This window comes from Bos indicus x Bos taurus, chromosome 22 (assembly GCF_003369695.1).
Source record: "Bos indicus x Bos taurus breed Angus x Brahman F1 hybrid chromosome 22, Bos_hybrid_MaternalHap_v2.0, whole genome shotgun sequence".
Classification (NCBI taxonomy): domain Eukaryota; kingdom Metazoa; phylum Chordata; class Mammalia; order Artiodactyla; family Bovidae; genus Bos; species Bos indicus x Bos taurus.
This window is the reverse complement of record NC_040097.1, coordinates 13,936,359-13,956,942: the sequence shown is the minus strand read 5'-3', so window position 1 is coordinate 13,956,942 and position 20,584 is coordinate 13,936,359. Positions and strand designations below refer to the sequence as shown.

At 44.4% G+C, this 20,584-nt stretch overlaps 1 long non-coding RNA gene across 3 annotated transcripts in view; it reads left to right on the top strand.

Annotated features, from left to right (window-relative positions):
• LOC113880744 overlaps positions 1-20,584 on the top strand; it is a 45,211-nt gene that overhangs the window by 12,169 nt on the left and 12,458 nt on the right. The window contains exons 3-7 of one of the 3 annotated variants that reach the window (XR_003507814.1): positions 614-836; positions 3,546-3,662; positions 4,632-4,701; positions 6,875-7,075; positions 15,700-16,383. This is a non-coding gene — a long non-coding RNA (uncharacterized LOC113880744). Of the gene's footprint in view, positions 1-613; positions 837-3,545; positions 3,663-4,631; positions 4,702-6,874; positions 7,076-15,699; positions 16,384-20,584 lie in introns of those variants that run through there. The other 2 variants (XR_003507813.1, XR_003507815.1) reach the window with 2 other exon arrangements.

Below are 20,584 nucleotides of genomic sequence, written 5' to 3'. Positions count from 1 at the left end.
TCATTTATCTTAGAGTGCTCAACCACTAAAAGTCCCCTGCTTTCACATATCTCTGAATATTAAGCTAGACAATGAATTCTTCTCCCAGCTGGTTTAACTATCTTTAACCCCTAAGGCTGCTCCAGTACTGTGTGTGTTAATTCAACCGCATTACAAATTCTCTAATATTGAAAACAACAACAAAAAGAAACAAGTATTAAGCATAATAAAATAAATATTGTTGTTAGGGAGCTTTTTACATGATGCAGCCAAGAAAGTCCTCCACATATAGAAGGCTGAATTCTTAACCCATCCAAAATATAGTAACTGAATGTCTACTGACCGGGTCGTGCACCCATCTCTGCTAGCCTGGAAGAGTGTACTGCTTTCCTTACCATGTCTGGGTCACATGCCCAGCCCTGAGGTCAGAGGTGAAGTCAACTTTGCACGTATGTGCTAAATCGCTTCAGTCTTATCTGATTCTTGGTAAGTCTATGGACTGTAGCCCACCAGGCTTCTCTGTCCATGGGGTTTCCCAGGCAAGAATACTGGAGTGGTTTGCCAGGCCCTCCTCCAGGAGATCTTTCCAACACAGGGATTGAGCGTGTGTTTCTCATGTCTCCTGTATTGACAGACAGGTTCTTTACTGCAAGTGCCACCTGAGAAGGCCAAAGTCAACTTCACCCAAATCTTAATCTGAGACCAGTGAACACAACTTCCCACAGGGAAGATCAGAGAGCAGCGACCAGCGGAAGACGGAATGGATCCCGGGCAGACAAAGCCAACAGATGGGCGTCGATAGATCCAGGACTAAATGAAAACAGGGCTCCACAAACACGGAGAAGGAGTCCTCATTGGTGTGTGTTGTCTCTTTCCATTCAAAGGCCCAGATCACTGATACTTCTGAACTAATCAGCCTTGGCTCTTCTCCTGATGGCAACCCAGTCTCTTAGGACTCTGGGTCCTGCAAGCTTGTTGGCCCACTGGGCAAGTTTCCTAATGTCCTGTCCCAGGCAGACAAACCTTATCTCCAGCTAACTGCATGTTATAAAATCCTTGATGGAATGGCCTTGAGGGAAAGAGTGTTTTGGTCGCAATCCCTGGAAACACATCATAGTCCAGCTATCTAGGCTATTGAGTCCAGCCTTAGTGGGTAAAATCATTCACTTCTTGATTTGGTTCTTCTAGCTGTTGGGAGGCAACAAAAGAAACATTCATTCAGTTTTTCAGTGAAAGATGAAATGAAGACAGAAGGCTTGTTTTTTGTTGTTTTGCTGTTGTTGTTGTTGTTAAGAGTTTGTTTTTAAGAGCAGTTTTAGTTTTACAACAAAATTGAGAGGAAAGTTCAGATATTTCCCCTATAACCCTTGTACCCACACATTCTACCCTTGTACCTCCTCCATTATCAATATCACATGCCAGAATGATAAGGGTTCCCTCTTGGTGTTCATATTCTATGCGCTTGATCTAAAGTGTAGTGCTGTCTATGTGTGAATGCTCAGTCACTCAGTCATGTCCGACTCTTTGCAGCCCCATGGACTACAGACTGCTAGGCTCCTCTGTCCATGGGATTCTCCAGGCAAGAATACTGGAGTGGGTTGCCATTTCTTCCTCTAGGGGATCTTCCTGTCCCAGGAATAGAACCCACATCTCCTGGGTCTCCTGCATTGGCAGGCAGATTCTTTACCACTGAGCCACCTGGGAGACCCATAGTGATACATATCCATCATCATAATATTGTACAGAGTATTTTCACTGCTCTAAAAATCTGTGCTCTGCCTGTTCATCTCTTTTACTTCCCTTACCCCAATACCCCAACGGCAGGAAGTTTTCACATCACAACACAGACACGTCTTTCTAATAAAAAGAAACCCCCCTCAGAGCTTTCCTAGCCCAATGAGGTTACTTGATCCTGCCTTGTAGGTTTTTTTCTTTTTTCTTTTCCCCTGCTATAAGCAACCAAAAGTAGAATAAACATGGGCATAAGACAATCCCGAGAATGCTCTGGCTCTTTCCCAGAGTCGCTTATCAGAGCCTGCCAGTGAGGGCCACATGTGTGCTGAAAGATGAATGGCAAATATCAAAGGATAATAAATAAAAAATAAAAGGAAAATGAGTAACGTTTACAAGTGAATTTATGTTTACACAAAATCTTTGTGGAAACATGCCTTTCCACTTTGGAGATTCTGCTAATACATCACGGTGACACTAATGTTGCAAGAAGCAGATCCATCAGGCGGTGGCGACCATTACTTTTTAATAGACCACTCCATTTTCAGCAATCACACTAACAAAATCAGGACAGAGGCCAGTCTGCTTGCAGGAGATGCAGATTCAAGAATGCTTGACAGATGCCTCCTCCACACACAGAGGGCTTCTTCATGTGTAGTCTAGATGCTGGACAGAAGGGGAAGGTCAAGGGAACATCCGATTTAGGTGGATTCTTCCAGAGCCCGGCTAGCATCTGTGTGCTTCCTGAACAACCAGCGCCGTGTTTTTCATAAAACTGTTCTCATTTTGCCCAGAAGGTTTCTGCTCAAGGCCTGTGTATACGGCCTTTGCTTGTCAGATTACCTGAGATGCTGAAACAGATGATATGGATCATGTAGGCCAGAGTATAGGACTTTACAGCTGCTTACCAAAGGACACTAAGAGAGAGAGTGCTTTCTGTCTGTTTGTTTCTGATATATCTGTGATTATAATTCATTCATTCGTTCATTTGATGGGTACCTCCTCAAGGGTGGGAACTGTCTTAGACTTATGGAATGTGGATATTCATAAATCATGGTCCCTGCTCTCAGATGAGAGGAAAAGGCACAAATGGCTATGCTAAACATCAGAACTAATTAAGTGGGACACCAGAGAATATAAGAAAGGACCTATGGGAGCATAAAGATGTAAGTGATTTATGAAGCCTCATATGAATCCAGAGAAACTTCAGGGAGGGGATATTTTGGACCTTGACATTGAAGATTAGCTAGAACTTATTATTTATTGGTTTTATTTTACTTTTTTGCCTAATTATATCAGTGGGCTCCAAGGATTAGAGCAGTGGAATCTTGGGAGCCATTTTCAGAATTCTTCTTACCACAGTCATTAAAGTGGGGACAGAAGGAAAGAGCATTCCAGGCTACATGAAGAGCATAAGCAGAGACATGAGAATTACAAGGCAACAAGTAATTGAGGATCAGCAACACGGAAACCTGCTTCAGTCTCAGCTGTGGCTGCCTCCACTTCTAACATCCCAGCTAAAACCAGACAAAAGAAAGTGTGTGTGTGTGCGCTAAGTCGCTTCAGTCACGTCCAGCTCTTTGCAGCCCTATGGACTATAGCCTACTAGGCTCCTCTGTCCATGGAATTTCCCAGGCAAGAATACTGGAGTGGGTTGCCATGCCCTCCTCCAGGGGATCTTCCTGACCCAGGGATCAAACCCACATCTCCTGTGGCTCCTGCACTACAGGCAGATTCTTTACCACTGAGCCGCAGGGGAGATCATGAGGAAACATGAAAAACTAAATTATGCTGAGCTGCCTAAATATTTTTCCTTATGTTGCTTCTTTCCCCAGAGAGCAAAGACTTCCATTTATCTACGGAGAGAGAATGATACAATGATATCAAAATGCACCCACTTTTCAGCCATTCAAGAAGGAAAAGATTTGAATGAGAAGTCCCAGTGCTAACTGGTAAAACTGATGTATGGTCAAAAATTGCAGTGTAAATGATACAACTCATTAAGGATACAGATTTGGGCTATGCTAAAGATGTTGATGCTTAAAAATTTGAGGGCAAGAGGAGAAAGGGGCAACAGAGGATGAGATGGTTGGATGGTATCACTGAGTCAAAGGACATGAGTTTGAGCAAACTCAGGGAGAAAGTGATGGACAGAGAAGCCTGGCATGCTGCAGTCCATGGGGTCACAAAGAGTTAGACATGACTTAGCAACTGAACAATAACAACAAAAAGGGTAAAAATATTCATACTCTTTCACCTCACTTCGGGGACTTTATACCAAGAAAATAATTCAAAAGAATTTTTTAAATTATTCAATAAAAATATTCTTTATAGTAATATATATACACTAATATCTATATGCTTTATTTTATCTAAATGTGCAGAATTGAAAAGTGATTAGGTGAATTGGGGTCTCACTATATTCAAAGGAATATTATGCGGACATTAACATTTGAATTGTGAAGAGTAAAATAAAATGTGTATGACCCCTTAAGTTTAAAAGTAAAATGCAAAGCCTTATCTAGCCTACTACTATAATTCTGTGAAAAATTACTTCTGGAAATAACTGGGATTTGGGAGGCAACTTGGAAAATGAAAAAAGTTTGAGTAGGTCTGCTTTTTCTTTCATTTTAATTTATATTAACAGTGCTATAAGGTTGTTTGTGCAATAAAGAACGATAGTAAGCTTTAAAAAAAAATCATTTATGAACTCCTAACAACTCTGACTACCGTGAATGTCACTGCACTCTCACTGGCTTTAAAAGGACCAGAGACAGTTAATCAAACAAACAAAATATGGATTACAAGTCAGGGCCATTGCAAAATGAGCCCTCACCCCTGAGCTCAATGCCTCGAAGCAGCCTGACAACATGGAAACACAAGTACGTTTCCCTTTTATCCCTTTTTCATTTTATTTCAAGGAGAAGAAAAGAACATGTGGTATTGAAAATTGTGTCCTCTGCCTTGAGAAGCCATGGAGGATGTGAGCAGGTAAAGAGAATCAGTACAATTGTGAATTGTAGAGAGAGAGAAAAAAAAAAATCTTGCTTCTTTGCAAAACTGTGTTACAAAAGACCCCTCGTCTACAGAGTTATTAATTAAGAGATGCTTTGTTTTTCATTAATCGTTTGAGTTTGGGAATTCTAGTTAAAAGCATCTCTTAAATGAATTTGCATTCCTAACCTGAACTGGGCAGGCCTTTTATTCAACTGCTGCCCAGTGATTTAAAAAGCTAATAAACCCCCAATCAAGTCCTTTAGCCAAAAGTTAAAATAACCTGCCACATCAGTTGCATGCTATGCTATGCTATGCTAAGTCACTTCGGTCGTGTCCAACTCTGTGTGACCCTAGAGATGGCAGCACACCAGGCTCCCCCGTCCCTGGGATTCTCCAGGCAAGAACACTGGAGTGGGTTGCCATTTCCTTCTCCAATGCATGAAAGTGAAAAGAGAAAGTGAAGTCGCTCAGTCGTGTCCGACTCCTAGCGACCCCATGGACTGCAGCCCACCAGGCTCCTCCATCCATGGGATTTTCCAAGCAAGTGTACTGGAGTTGCATAGACTCCTTTATTTGCAAATACCCAGTCTCACCTGCCTCTTGCCTTCTAAGATGAAATTGGTTTTCATACTGTTTTGCTGGGGATTCGCTCTTTTTCATAATGGGACTTGCACTGTGAAGCCCTGAATCTTGCATGTGGAGGTCCACTGGAGGGGATGACCTGCCAGAGTGGAGAGAAAAAGGCAGTGCCCATTAAGGTCAAAGACTGATCCTTCACCTCTGTGGACTTCTAATTCCCTCCAGTTTAACTTCCATCAAACAAGCAAACATTGTGAGGAAGTAGTCCCATTACCATATTTAAAATTCCTCTGCTAGTCAGTAGCACTCAGGAAGAATTCCTGTCTCAGTTCCAAGGGATCTATTGGAACTCCTTTAAATTGTCATATTATCCTCTCATTTGCTGCTATTTTAGCAAAGCAAATGATTAAAAATTAAACTTTCATTTAGAAGCATAATTATTTTAAAGGATGTCAAGGCTTCATGTTAAACAAATTTACCTCAGCAAATAGAATGAGGATTTGGAATTCAATTGAAGAGTTAATGAAATAACCATAATTTGGTTAGGTGAATCAACCTACATCATCTTATTTATTTAAAAATTTCTCCCCTTCTTTGCCTGTCATGTATATAGTTGTGTTTTTCCTTTAGTAAATGCCTTAGCTTCACAGAGTGAATCTGAAACATTTTTTTCATCAAAAAGAGAATTTTCTGAAATTCTCTGAAATTGCATGAAAATGAGAATTGATTAATGTGATTCCCCTCTGAGAGAATGGGGATTTATAAGTCACAAAAGTGGCGATAATACTAATCTGAATTTCTAATCCTTAAAAATTCCTCCTGTAACATAAAATTTTGTTCTAAGTAACTGAAATGAACCAGTTTAGTGTTTATGAGTTGAAGAAGGCCAGTGCCCAGTGCCTAGAAAACTCTAGACTGAATGAGTGAATGGTCAGAACTAATTAACTGGGAAAGTCAGCCCCTTATTGTTTCCAGTCAGCTCTGCTTTCTGGAATTCATACTCTATGTAATCTCCTCCCTTGAATAGAGACTGGACCTAGTGACTTCTTTCTAAGGCATAGAATATGGTTAAAGTGATGGCATGTCACTGCTAAGACCAATTTTGCAAGAGACTACATCTCTGGCTCACAGGCCTCTTCTCTCTGCCTCTGGTGGACTAAGACTGTTGCCTGGACTATCAGTAAACAGAGGATGCTGCAGCCATCAAACCTGCAGCTGCCCCTAGTGCTGCTCCCTGAGGGGATTCAGGGTGGAAAAAAAAAAAAAAGCTGGATACTCACCCTACACAGTTAAGGTGCGTATCAAAGGAATTCAATGAACCCAGACTCTTGCATCTTCTCATAGGTAGAAAACTGCTAAATTCATTAACTTGAGATGTCTGGTTTTCTTTAATTAACAGTAATCTTTTGATGTTCTGACTACCTGGTTTCTGTTGCAAGACTCCTCTATATCCTGGCTCCTCCCTTACCTCTTCCTAGCGGTTCCTCAGAACTATGTGAGAGGTTGTCTTCAGGGCTTGCGTTCTCAGTTTTGTCTGCCAAACAAAGCACAATTCTCAACTTTTAGGTCATGCTTTCCTTTTTTTCAGTCAACCCTGATCAAACAAGCTGCCCTGGAGACAGACCCACACAGCAAGGAACTAAGGATGTCCTCTAGCCAATGGTCAGCGAGGAGCTGAGACTCTGCTCAGTAGCCCACAGGAAACTGAATCCTCCCAACCACCATGTGAGAGAGCGTGGGAGGCGGGACCCTCTGAATTCCAGCCTTAAGATGACTGCAGCCCCAGCCTGTAAGAGACAGTGAGATGAGACAGTAAATGCTTTTTTGTTTGTTTTTATAACTTATTTATTTTTGACTGTGCTGGGTCTTCGTTGCTGGGCGCAGGCTTTCTCTAGTTGCAGTGAACGGGGTTTGTTCTTCCTTGCCGTGCGCAGGCTTCTCTGGTTGCGGAGCGTGAGCTCTGTGGGCGTGGGCTTCGGGAGTTGCAGCATCCAGGCTCAGTAGCTGTGGTGCATGGGCTCAGTTGCTCAATAGCATGGGGAATCTTCCCAGACTAGAGGTCGAACCCGTGTCCCTAGTATTGGCAGGGGAACTCTTAACCACTGGACCACCGAAGGAGTCCCAGTAAGTGCTGTTCTTTTAAGTCACTGTGTTGTGTTAGTCGCTCAGTCGTGTCCGACTCTTTACGACCCCAGGGACTGTAGCCCACCAGACTCCTCTGTCCACGGAATTCTGCAGGCAAGAATACTAGAGTGGGTTGCCATTTCCTTTGGGGAAATTTTTTTATACAGCAATAGATAACTAATACGCTAATAAATTCATGCATGGCAGAGCATCACTCCCGTGGACATATTCATATTGAAATGTGAGGCTCAGCTTAGCAGGTGACTCAGAATTGTTTCAGATGATATGGTCTCCATGCTAAAATATATGTGCTAATCCAGTCAGCTGTCCAGGCAGTTGGTACCAGGAGCTGGAGGGGAGGAGATCACATTAAATTCACAACGGAAATGCTGTTTCTTTGTCTCTTCCACTTTAAGGTTATACCTCCTGGAAGTTTAAAAGGCCCATTAGGTTTTATTGGGGGCGGGGGATAAGGGGGTGGTGGTAGGCAGCCAGGTTCCAAATGTATGGGTGTAAACCAAGAGTATAAATGGAAGCCCATATACTAAATGTTTACGTATTTGAAAGTTACAATCAACCTACATGTACAGCAAGGCCCATGTTCTCACACAGAACTTCTCCTCTCCCCAGCCACATAGCCTCTTCCCAGGAGCCAAGAGAGTCTGCTCTCTATTTACCCTGTGGGCATGAGTGGGAACATAGGCTGGGGCCATGCAGGGTGGGAGCCAAGCTGGACTCTTGACTCTGGCCCCTCTAGGGAAGGGGAACAACCCAGTCCAACTCCCCTGGGAGCTGGGTCTGGTAGGGCATCCAATCACAGTTCTTACGCTGAAAGACAAAGCAACCAACTGTGGGCTGAAGCTCTATCAGCCCCTGGAGAGATTTATGCAAATCTTCAGCAGTTCTTAGCCTTCCCAGGTGGCCCTAGTAGTAAAGAACCCCCCTGCAATGCAGGAGACAGAAGAGATGCGGGTTAGATCCCTGAGCTGGGAGGATCCCCTGGAGGAGGGCATGGCTTACCCACTCCAGTATTCTCGCCTGAAGAATCCCATGGACGGAGGAGCCTGGAGGGCTACAGTCCATAGCGTCACACAGAATCAGTAGTTCTTAGCTAGAGGAAAGCAGGTTCAATGAGCTTGGTTCATCCTCATAGTCACCATGCAACCATCATCCACAATTAAAAGGCCAAAACTAAGGAAAGCCTGAGAGAGTTTCACCACACAGCAACCAGTTCTTAACAATGCAGAGTACAGAACAGCAGCGTACAGTCTGTTGTGTCCTGCACCTGTCAGACAGGTGTTCTGAAGGACCTATGCTTCCAACCTCCTAAGTACCATGTGCAAAAGTCTACTTTTATTCAAGACAAAACAAGTTTTAGAAAAACAGTAGCAATAGCTAATGTCCACTGAGCACTTACTGTCCACTGTGCTGCCTGCTTCCTCAATGACCTCACCAAGCCCTGGAGACAACTCTGTTGCATAGAGACAAGTACTGTCAGAGGAAGCAGAAGTCCCCAGGGGTTAATTCCTTGTCAGGCGAGCGGCCGAGCAGAGAAGACAGCATCATTCAAGAGTCCTGTGCTCTTGGCCTGCAGACCCCTTTGGCCAACTGCACTTTAGAAGAATGAACTGTCCTTCAGTGTCCTGTCCTTGAATGAAAGAATCTAAACCCAAAGAGAAGTGACTTGTCCTAGGCCACACATCTCCCTTACCTTTGTTCTCTCCACCTATCCTTGCCCTACCTGGGTGACAGAGCAGAGCCTTTGACAATGAGACCACCCAAGCCTCGTGCACAGCCAACCAGCTGAGAAATCCTAGGAAGGTTATTCATCCCCCTTTTTCTTGCTTTCTTATTTATTCATCTGTTTATTTATTTTACATTTGGCTACTCTGGGTCTTTGTTGCTGCACACAGGCTTTCTTAGTTGCAGCGAGTCGGGGCTACTCTCTAGTTGCGGTGCATGGGCTTCTCATTGTGGTGGCTTCTCGTAGCAGAGCACAGGCTGTAAGGTGCGGGTTCAGGAGTTGTGGCAGAAGGGCTTAGTTGCCCCACAGCATGTGGAATCTTCCTGGACCAGGGATCGAACCCGTGCCCCCTGCATTGACAGGTAGATTCTTAACCACTGGACCACCAGGGAAGTCCTGTCTTGTTTTCTAAATCTACCATTTGGGTATGGTGGGATTATGGACTGATTCATCTAAAATGCAAATACAATTGGTCTTTGGTACAAATGTACATTCTCATTTTACAGAATTACTTGTTTTACTTTTGAGCACCAAAAATGCGTAAGATACAGGTTTGAATAAAGTTTCGCCGCATCGCCCAATGTTTAGCATAGGCTACTAGCTCATAATTCATAATATACAGAAGAGGGATCTATGTCAAAGAAGCTAAATCACTTTCCTAAAAAAAATTAACAAAATATATTTTTGTGGGTTTCCCTGGTGGCTCAGTGGTAAAGAACCCTCCTGCCAATGCAGTACACATGGGTTTGATCCCTGGGTCAGGAAGATCCCCTGGAGAAGGAAATGGCAACCCACTCTAGTATCATTGCCAGGGAAATCCCGTGTACAGAGGAGCCTGGTGGGCTACAGTCTATGGGATCGCAAAAGAGTTGGACACAACCTAGAAACTAAACAACAACAAATATATTTCTGTCTAGTATCTGGCAGACATTACGTAAAGACTCAATGAATGAAAAAGAACTTCAATTATATACAAGGATCTATCTAATTAGATTATCTACTATATAGTAAAATATATTTTTTTTATTACTTTTACTATTTATATAATATTTGATTAATATGACTTTCTCAATAAACTCTAAGCTCCGGCAAGAACTATTTGTTTGTGCACCAGGACTTAGAACAGTGCCAGACACATTAAAAAAAAAAACTCAGTAACTATATATTCAAATATTTATTGAATGCCCCTAAATATCAGGCCCAGTGCCAGGCACTCAATTGTTATTCCAATGAGTCTCTCCTTTTCCCAGGAGGAGAGAGTTTAATGAAAAGAGCATTAAGGGTCATGATTCTATTCCTGCTTCTTCACTAGCTCTGTGGCCTTGAGCAAGTTACTTAACCTCTCTGAGTCTTAGGGAGGAAAATTCTTATCTCCAGTAGATCCTTCATAAAGCAGTCTTTCTAGAACCCCCGAGGTTGGATGTGTTTCTTTCACCTCTACTGAGTACAGATAACATCACTACACACGTGGGAAACATACCAAGGGCAGCTGTGAGGTGATTTTAGTGAAAGGTAGGCATGTTATTAAATTGATTATCTTTCAATTCTTCATATTACTTCAGGAGAAAGCCTCATTTGACATCTAATAACTCTCTAGAATCTGATTGAAGAGAGAAGGAGCCCCAGGCTCAATGACTGTAGCAAAGCAAAACAATCAAACGAGAATTTAATAATATGGCTTTACTTTCAATATACTCATTTAAGACAATACTGTTTTGTCATTTATGATAAGGATATTGAATTTCCCTCCATTTAAAAAAGTGGGTGGCTTAAAATAAAATTATTAAGCCTTGACTGTCACTCAGGGGTGGCCTTCTCCCCACCAACCTCAGCCTCTAGTCTCAATATTTCCTTATTTTCTCCTCCAACACTGGGGCCATTACGCTGGACCTGGTCCTGATTGGCTTATGCTGGTCACACTCCCTCCTTGACCCAATACCTTTGGCCAGGGGTGGGATGTACTGATGGATTTAGATCAACTGAGCGCCCCTCCCCCTGGTCAGGATGCTGTAACGTCCATCCCAACCTGCTGGGAGTAAGGGAAGGGAATTCTCCAAGAGAAAATCTGAGGAGTGGTCCCCAGGGAAGCCGGAAGCTATTGCTGACCTCCCTGAGCCATTTCACTCTGACCCTGGGCTGTAATGCACTCCCCTGCAGGAGTGTGGGGAAGACACTAACCAGTCACACTCCCATGGCTAAAGCAGAGTGATAGCTCAGCAGTTCAGAGCCCGTCAGAGCCTGTCGCCCATTAGGTGCTCAGGAAGGACGTGTTCCCTCCATCAGAGAATAGTCCAAGGCTGGCGGAAGTCGCCTTGCTGCCCGTCTCCGCATTTTATGGGGTGTTAACAGCTCTGCCTCTCTTGTAATAAAACCAGGGATGGCGCTTCCAATTCTGGAACTGCTGGGGGACTTCACACACACACCTGCTGCGGGAGCTCCAGACCTAGGGGCGAGGGGCGGGGCCCGGGGCGCTCCCAGAAAGGCTCACTGCTGCCATCAAGGGGCTCCCTGTGCACCCCGTCTCCGGGGTCCTGCGCCCAGCCTGCACGGCAGCCGCAGCTTCACATGTCGGGACCCTAGGGACCGGGTCCCAAAAGCCAGGTCTTCGACCAAATGCGTAAGAGGTGGAGAGAGTCGGGATGTGCCCTGCGGGAGGAGATGGGACATTCCTCCTGGGGTCCCAGATGGCGTGGGGAAGAAAAGCTATTAACGAGGAAATAAAGAAAACAGCAGGTCAATTAGCGCCACTCGAGCAGCCTCAAGGGACCACCTGAGGCTGAGCCCCGCTACCCCTCGGCGTGTAGCCCCGCCATCCGTTAACCCCACACGCTCGGGCGTACTACGCTCGGGCGTACTCGGAGCGCTTCCTCTCTGAGCCCCTGGGGCGTTGAGGATCCGGCTTTTTCTTTTCTTTTTTTGTAAGTAGTAGTCAGCCTGGTATACTGCTCCCCCCACCCCTCCCCTTTTTTTCATTGTTTTTCTCGTTGCAGTCTCCTTGCCCCAACGCCCTCTTAAGTGCATTTGGTTGAAGGAAAAATTGACCCCCTAGAAGTCTCTCTGCATTGTACCCAAGACAGTATTGGAACAGCCTAATGGCCCTAGGAATACCCTTGGGGCCCTTCTTCTCATAAACCAAACCACTGAAGTGGAAGAAAACCGTTTTCCGATCCTGTCAATCGCCTTTAAAACTGAGACTCAACTAGAGGGACAGGCTTGGACCGTCTAGATCATAACTGTGCCTGCAGAGCTGAAACCTGTGACCCCCCAAACCCCGAGCTGAGGGAGGTAAGAGGCAAACCAGCTTCCTTCTGTTGAGTATCTACCAGGCCCAGGTCTGACTAGGCATCCAAATGCCTAGATGCTGTTACTGAACCCATTTTACAGAAAGGAAGTTGAGGTTTGGGCATGAGGGACTTGCCCAGGGTGCCCTCCTTTGTAAGCTGTAGATTTAGGTCAGGAATCTTGGTCTGTGGGTCTTCAAATGCTCTCGAACCTCTTCTCATGCCCCATCTGATTCTCACTGATTATTAGTGATTTTAACCACCACTCAAGTTAATACAATCAGCTACAAACAGAGTGACTGCTGTTTTCTGTTGTGGCTGTGTTAACCCTTTGTAGACCACTTGCAGCTTCTGAAACTCCACCTTAAAGAAGACTGTATTTTATTTACTTGACTAGGCCGTGCAGGCGTGGCACTTGTCAGCTCTCCTGCAGGCTGGTGAATCTAGGTGCAATCTGGCATTCACGTGCGTGCACTTTACATAGAAACGCATCTGCCCACACTGATATCAGAATCAAGAAAGCATATTTCCTTGCTTACATTTTCTGATGCAGATTTTTCTCTTTTTCAGTGTCCTTGGGCTTAAAGCCTTCATAAAACACTGTAATCTTAAGTCACAATGACAATGTGTATTTCCTTTTCAGATGTGAGAAATGAGAAAAGCCATAGTCCTAGATTAATACCGTGGAGTTTAAAATGGAGTGTCTGTCCAAGTCTGAGATTTAGAGCAACATCTTTACCAATTCTCCAGTTTTCCCCTTGAAGAAAATTTTCCATTCTCTTAAGACCTGCTTATCATGTCAGAAGAAAATTCTCCGATTTCTTTAGCTGCATTTCTCCTTTTATTTTGTCTTAATGATGTAGCAAAAACTAAATGTACTAATAAAAAATAACTGGATGTCATAGAAGCAGCGCAAAACAAGAACCAACAATCTAAGTTTTAAAAATTAAATTAAGACCTATGCTTTCTAATTGTTGTTTAGTTGCCAAGTTATGTCCTGCTTTTTTATTACCTCATGGACTATAGCTACCAGGTTCCTCTCTCCTTGGGGTTTCGCAGGTAAGAATACTGGAGTGGGTTGCCATTTCCTTTTCCAGGGCATCTTCCTGACCGAGAGGACAAACCCCATCTCCTGCATTGGCAGGCAGATTCTTTACCACTGAGCCACCAGGGAAACCCCCCTAATATGGAACGCTGCACAAATTTGTGTGTCATCTTTGCACAGGGGCCATGCTAATCTTCCCATATACCTTCTAGGCTGTGAGAAATAGAGCTGTCACCTCTTCCTGTTTATGGAGTGTCTATCATGTGCCAGGCCCAGGGCTAGGCACTGAAAACAAAACAGACTCGGTCCTAGCCTTCATGGACTCACAGAGTCATGGGGCAGACAGGCTTGAGGTCACTAGTTACTAATTAAACCATTCCAGGGAATATGGAAACATAGCAGGAGAATCAAATCTAACCTGGGGCCTAGAAAATTTCCCCAAGGAAGGAAGAATCCCAGCTGAGTTGAAAAGGAGAGAACCAGGCAAGGAGCACTTGAAGCTTTGGAGAGCATGAGTGAGGACCAGAAGACAGGAGAGTCTTGTAGGATGGGAAAACTGAAAAGATTCCAGAATAACTGAAGGGGAAAGATAAGGAAGAGAATGGTGACAGGTGACGTTGGAGAGATGCTAGCATATTACTGAATACAACTTGGCCAGGGAATCTACCCTCAGTGCTATAGACCACATAGAGAATAAGAACCATGAGAACAGGGACCAAGCTATACTTTTAAATATATGTATGTTTATTATTTGGCTGCACCAAATAAATTTGTGGCACATAGGATCCTCTGTCTTCATTTAGTTATGCAGAGCTCTAGTTGTGGCATGTGGGAGCTAGTTCCTTAACCAGGAATCGAACTCAGGCCCCTCGCATTGGGAGCATTAGCCACTGGATCACCAGGAAAGTCCTTTGTTTGCTGAACTTGCTAGCCCATGGCTAGCACATAGGAATTTCTCATAAAACAGCATCGTTTTCTACATTATTGTCTCAAATCCTCATGCATAGTCATCTCCCTTTCCATTTCCTTCCCTCTCTTCAAACTAAATGTTGCTCTCGTTTCTCCCATTTTCCTCTTCCCAATTTGAAGGTCATGGATTCTGCCTTCTATATTCTTCCTTCTTCTTTCTTCTCATTTTGTTGTATAACATATTTAACAATTCCCTGCAGTGCCAAAAAGAAGAGGGAAGTCATCCAGCTAGATTACAAAGGGGAAAAAATCCAGGATGCGCTTGCGTCTTAAACAAATATCCATTTACTCCTGCTGCTGCTGCTAAGCCACTTCAGTCGTGTCCGACTCTGTGCGACCCCATAGACGGCAGCCCACCAGGCTCCCCCGTCCCTGGGATTCTCCTAGGATAGCTCAAATTTGGGTAGGGTTAGTGTGCATTGGAGAAGGAAATGGCGACCCACTCCAGTGTTCTTGCCTGGAGAACCCCAGGGACGGAGGAGCCTGGTGGGCTGCTGTCTCTGGGGTCGCACAGAGTTGGATACGACTGAAGCGACTTAGCAGCAGCAGCAGCAGTGGATATTTATACAATCAACTGGCAAGATAAGGAGGACTTTCTAGTCGGGACTTTAAGAGACAGATAATTTATATCTGAAGGGAATGTTCTGATTCATCATTAAGCTCCTCCTCCTTGATTTCCATGCCACGGCTTTATCTGGCGCGTGGACATTGTTATGTGCCCCGAGTGCCAAATTGGTCCCTCTGGGACTGGAAAAGCATTTCGGAAACCATGTTCACTGCTGCCATACACACAGTTTGAGCTGTCAAAGCTCACCCCTCTACTGTGGCAGAAATCACCAATAACCCTGGCTTCTCAAACAAATTGGCACAATGTACTCTCCAGACATTCATGCGTATGTTGCATTTTGTTTTGTTTTGTTTTCAAGTACTTTGGATTCCAGGAGATCGTCCTGGAAACTTACTCAATAAGCAACTTATCCTGAAGTTGCATTTGAATTTGGTTATTTGAGTTCTTCAGCCTTCTGGGATAGTCACCCTTGGTTTTAATGTCTGACTGAGATGACTTACATTGTCTTCCCACCGTTGGTGACAGGTCGAAAGCTTTCCTCAATAGCTCAAGAGCACATGTTCCTGAACCCTCTTGCTCTTTTTCTTTTAAGATTTTTTGTTTTTGATGTGGACCATTGTTAAAGTTTTTATTGAGTTTGTTATAATATTGCTTCTGTTGTATGTTTTGGTTTTTTGGCCAGGAGGCACACGGGATCTTAACTCCTCGACCAAGAACCAAACCCACACCCTCTGCATTGGAAGGTGAAGTATTAACCACTGACCCACCATGGAAGTGCCCACTTTGGCTCTTGAATTCCTGTCCAGAGCTCATGCCTCCAGCCCCTTCTGCTTAAATGCAAGCAAAGCCACCTCCCTTTCATTTCCCCAGTGCCACCAATCAAGGCTCTGTGTGTGACTGGCTGTTTATTAATAAAATCTGGAGTCAACAGAAAGTAATTGCAGCACAGGGCAGGGGCTGAACACTGGACATGGGTATTTCCCCCAAACCCACCGACTGTCCCTGCCCAAGACTGTCTCTTCCTGGTTGTAGTCTCTTCGGGCCCTTGGGTCACTGGCCCCTTTTATCCAAGAGCTTTTTTCTCTCTCTTTTTCTCCAAATGAATTCCACTATTACCCTGTCATTCAAAAAGCAACTAGACATACTTTATCTTCTCAAATAGCAATTATTTCCTCCCTGTTGTACTTTTACTGGAGACCCTTCAAGAAGAGAAGTCTGCCTTTAAAAGTCAAAACCTACAAGTTCTGTTTCAAAATTAACAGCTCCCTTAGACTTGAGTCTTCCTGTACCTCCATTTCTCTTGTGTGCATGCTAAGTCTCTTTAGCTGTGTCTGACTTTTTGCGACCGTATGGACTGTAGCCCTTCAAGCTCCTCTGTCCAAGGGATTCTCCAGGCAACAATACTTGAGTGGATTGCCATTTCCTCCTCCAGGGGATCTTCCTGACCCAGGGATAAAACCTGTGTCTCCTGCATTGCAGGTGGGTTCTTTACCACTAGCACCACCTGGGAAGCCTCTGCATCCCTTACCCTTTGAGAATGCTATTTCTAATATAGAGAAATGGCCCTAAAACTGCTATTTTATGAGAACTTTCTAGGTACCATGTGCTTAACAAGCCTTAGTTGATTTCATCTTTATAATGGCCCTATATGATTGGCTCAGTCTCTCTATTTTACAGATGATAATCATAATAAAGCTATTTTTTTAACTTATATACAGTGCAAGTTTATCTCTCACAGTTCTGGAGACTAGAAAGTCTGAGATCAGGGCACCAGCAGATTTGGTGTTTAGTGAGGGCCCCCTCCTGGTTCATAGATGTCTTTTCACTGTTTTCATGGAACTAAGATGTATTGAGTGCCTGCTATGCCTCCAGTTCTGTGCTAAGCACTTTGCAGAGATCACCTTGCTGAGTCCTCACAGCTCTATGAAGTTTGGATCATTACCATCCCCATTTCACAGATGAGGAAACTGAGGCTCAGAGAGGAGAAATGATGGGTGTCAGCAGCATCCAAATAAGAATGTTCCCCAGGTCCCCATGACTCCAAAGCTGGATTTTTTACTACACCATAGGTCTTCAGTTTGACTGAGCCCTAAGAGTTGGAGAAAAATTCCTTCAAAGACCATGAGCAATGAGCTTCCTGAACCAGTGCTGAGCCAGCCCAGGGTGTACCTCAGAGCAGGTCTCAATGATTAGTTGTCAAATGAATGAGGGAGACTGGTTCTGGATTCTCTCTGCGCAGACTCCTGGGAGAACACTGCCTGGTGAAGGGGGCTGGATCTTCTCTAGATTATCATTTGGCTTCCCCTGAGGTGGTTCAGTAGAGGGAGTGCCCATCGATTAAGAAGAAACCTCCATGCTGAGAGTGCAGCATTAAATTTTCATGGGAGAAGGGGGGAAAAAGAGGAATTGTGGCTAGAAGAAACTAGGTTTTTTTCCAACAAAGCTTATGCTCTAATCATCCTTGATTTCCTTGTGACTTTGAAAGGCAAGTTGGACTCTGGTGTGATGAGAGTCCGAGCTGCCACTGAGAGACATGGGAACACTCAGTTCTCTCCAGGCTGCGAACAGGACCTGCCTTTTCCCTCCTCCGTCTCCACGTGTGCCAGGAAGCTAACATCCAAAGAGGTCAGAGGAGCACTCTGGGACTGGGACTAAAGGGAGAAGGAGGTAATTCTCCTGGAACCTGAGACTGAATAAATGAGGTCTCTGGCGTCTTTAATTCTAGGAGTGAGGCTCCTAGAGGGAGCACTTGATGTTCTGGTCAGACCCATGTCCTGGAGAAAGGTGTCCTTGTCAGGGAGGTATATGCAAAGGGACAGGAGAGACTAACATGACCTATGCCCCACGCTGTTGCCAAGGCTACACCTCCTTGCCCTTCAGATGGGCAAAAGAGAAGGAACAATGATAACACCCAGTATTGGAGATAGGGTAGAAGGCTGGGCTTTGGGGAGGATAAATACCAGAAGTCAGGCTAGTAATGTGTGTCACAGATCTTCAGAAGCATACATTTCTTTGGACCCAGCAGTTCCACTTCTAGGAATTTATCCAAAGGAAATAATTTTAAATGTGTAATATTTCCTCTGTAAGGATGTTTGTTTCACTCAGTGTTTTTATAACAGCCTAAAACTCTATTTGACCTAAATGTCCATCAACAGGAAATTAGTTCAATTAATTTTGGTTCATCTCTGCAACGGAATACTCAGCAGTCATTAAAACAATAATGTACAACTCTTTGTTGACAAGGAAAGATATGACATGACGTTAAAGTGGATTAAATCAGTATGGTTCTGTGTGTGTTGTGCGCATGTCTTTTCAGTCGTGTCTGTCTCTTGGTGACCCTCCTTGGACTGTAGCGCACCAGGCTCCTCTGTCCGTGGGATTTCCCAGGCAAGATTACTGGAGTGGCTTCCCCTTCCCTTCTCCCTCCCACCCAGGGAGTGAACCCGCGTCTCCTGCATTGCAGGTGGATCTTACCACTGCACCAGCTGGGAAGCCCCGGGTGTGTTAGCAGTGATTATTTCTTAGTGGTAGGATTATGAGAGTTTGCTTCTTCTTAATGTGGGTGTTTATCCCATATAAGTTTTGTGAGAACAGAAAAATTATGATCAGGAAAGGAATCAATAATGATTTTTCTCTTTCTTTAAAAAGACTGTTTATCAAGAAACCTAAAGACAAGAACCAATCTAGGAAGTTCCTGTACAACCTAAAGGATAGAAATCAGTTGGCTGCTGAACACGCAATTTGAACTGAGTTCACACATCTGCTCTTAAACAGGAAAGCCTCCTCTCTTCCACCAGACCACCAGCCAGCCAGCATGAATTATGGGCAGGGGTCCATGATTTCCCACCTTACTGCCTGGAGGCCTGGCTCAGGGGTACAGTTCAACTATTTCTCAGTGTTACACCCTCCACAAAGCCATCCATCCTTTGAAGATTTACTGAGCATTCATCCTGTGCCAGGCGCTGAGCTGAGCATCTGGGACTCAGAGGACAGGAAGATACAGTCCCATGATTAGAAGAGAAGCCTTTCTTCAGTGTGAGCGTTCCCGCCTGGCTCCTTCTACCATATGATCTACATCTCTTGGGGCAGCTTCCCTTCCCACCTTGTTTTACCCTTGTCTTCTGCTTTAGATCCTCTTTCAATCAGGCCATCTGTCCCTTGAGGGCTGCTTCTGGATCTCCCGCAGCACGTAGGAGAGTGAATGGCACATAGCAGAAGCTCAATAAATATTTATGGAATGAAGGACTGGATCAGAAAAGCATATTTCCTCTATTTAGATGTATGTGAGTCTGATGTCTGATACCCTGGGTCAGTTAGACTTCTTCTCAGTTTTAAGTGACAAAAAAAATACAATCCAAATTATCTTAAGCAAAACGGGGGCTTCATTGTCTATCACAGCATGAGGTTTCTAAGCATAGCTTTGGCTGGGCCCAAAGCTCACAAGTGTTGGTCTTCCACTGCTTCTCAGCCCCATCTTATCCTTGTTGGCTCCATGCTCAGACGAACTCTTCTCTTGTGAACCCACGATGGCTCCTAGCAGCTCCAGCCTCTCGCAGATTCTAGTCTAAGGGGAAAAATGAAAGAGTACATCTCTTTTGAAACCCAAGCAGAAATCTCCAGATTGGATGATGGGACTTGACTGGTTGACTTGGGTCATGTCTTCATCCTGCACCAGTCCTTGAGCTGGGGGATACTGTGTCCTCGTTGACAGGCCTGGGTCACACCTCTGTGCCTGCAGCCGCTCGTGCATCTTAAAAATGGGGTGGGGTGGCTCTCTCCCCTGAACACAGTGTGCTGTTACCAGAAGAAGGGAGGGTGAATGGAGGAATAAAAAAAAATCATGTCCATTAAGCTTCCCCTCCTAGCAGAAAGCACATCTTGCCTGTTTCTTGAGCCTAAGTCAAGTCATTCCCTTTTTAGCACAAACATCTTTGTTTTCTCTCCCTGCTTAAGCAGTAGAAATACATCAAATCCACATAAGGGAGAACTGTTTCAAACTGAACCTCCTCACTTCAGCCAGGGGCTGCCCATGGATCTGGGTTGGCATCTCCCAGGGTCATTCTCCGTCAACCCCAGCAGCATATGGGGTCACCTCAGTTGAGGAGAGCTTTCTTTTTTATTATTATTATTTTTTAAAATCAAACTTGTTTTTTATTCTATACAAAATTTTAAAGCTTTTTACTTTGAAATTATTTAGGTTTCCATAAATACCACAAGAACAGCCCAGAGAGTTCCTGAATACTCTCACCCTGCTTTCCCTGTTAAAGGGAAAATGTTACTTGCTCAGTTGTGTCCAACTCTTTGCGACCCCATGGACCGTGACCACCAGGCTCCTCTGTCCACGGGATTCTCCAGGCAAGAATACTGGACTGGGTTGCCATGTCCTCCTCCTGAAGATCTTCTCGACCCAGGAAACAAACCCGTGTCTCCCACTTTGCAGGCGCATTCTTTACCATCTGAGCCACCCAGGACATATATATATGAAGTGATATAACTGCTCCTCAGCTTTTCCTTATCATTCATGACCTTCAGAGGATGCTTTTAAAAGCAGATGCCTGCGTTTGCCC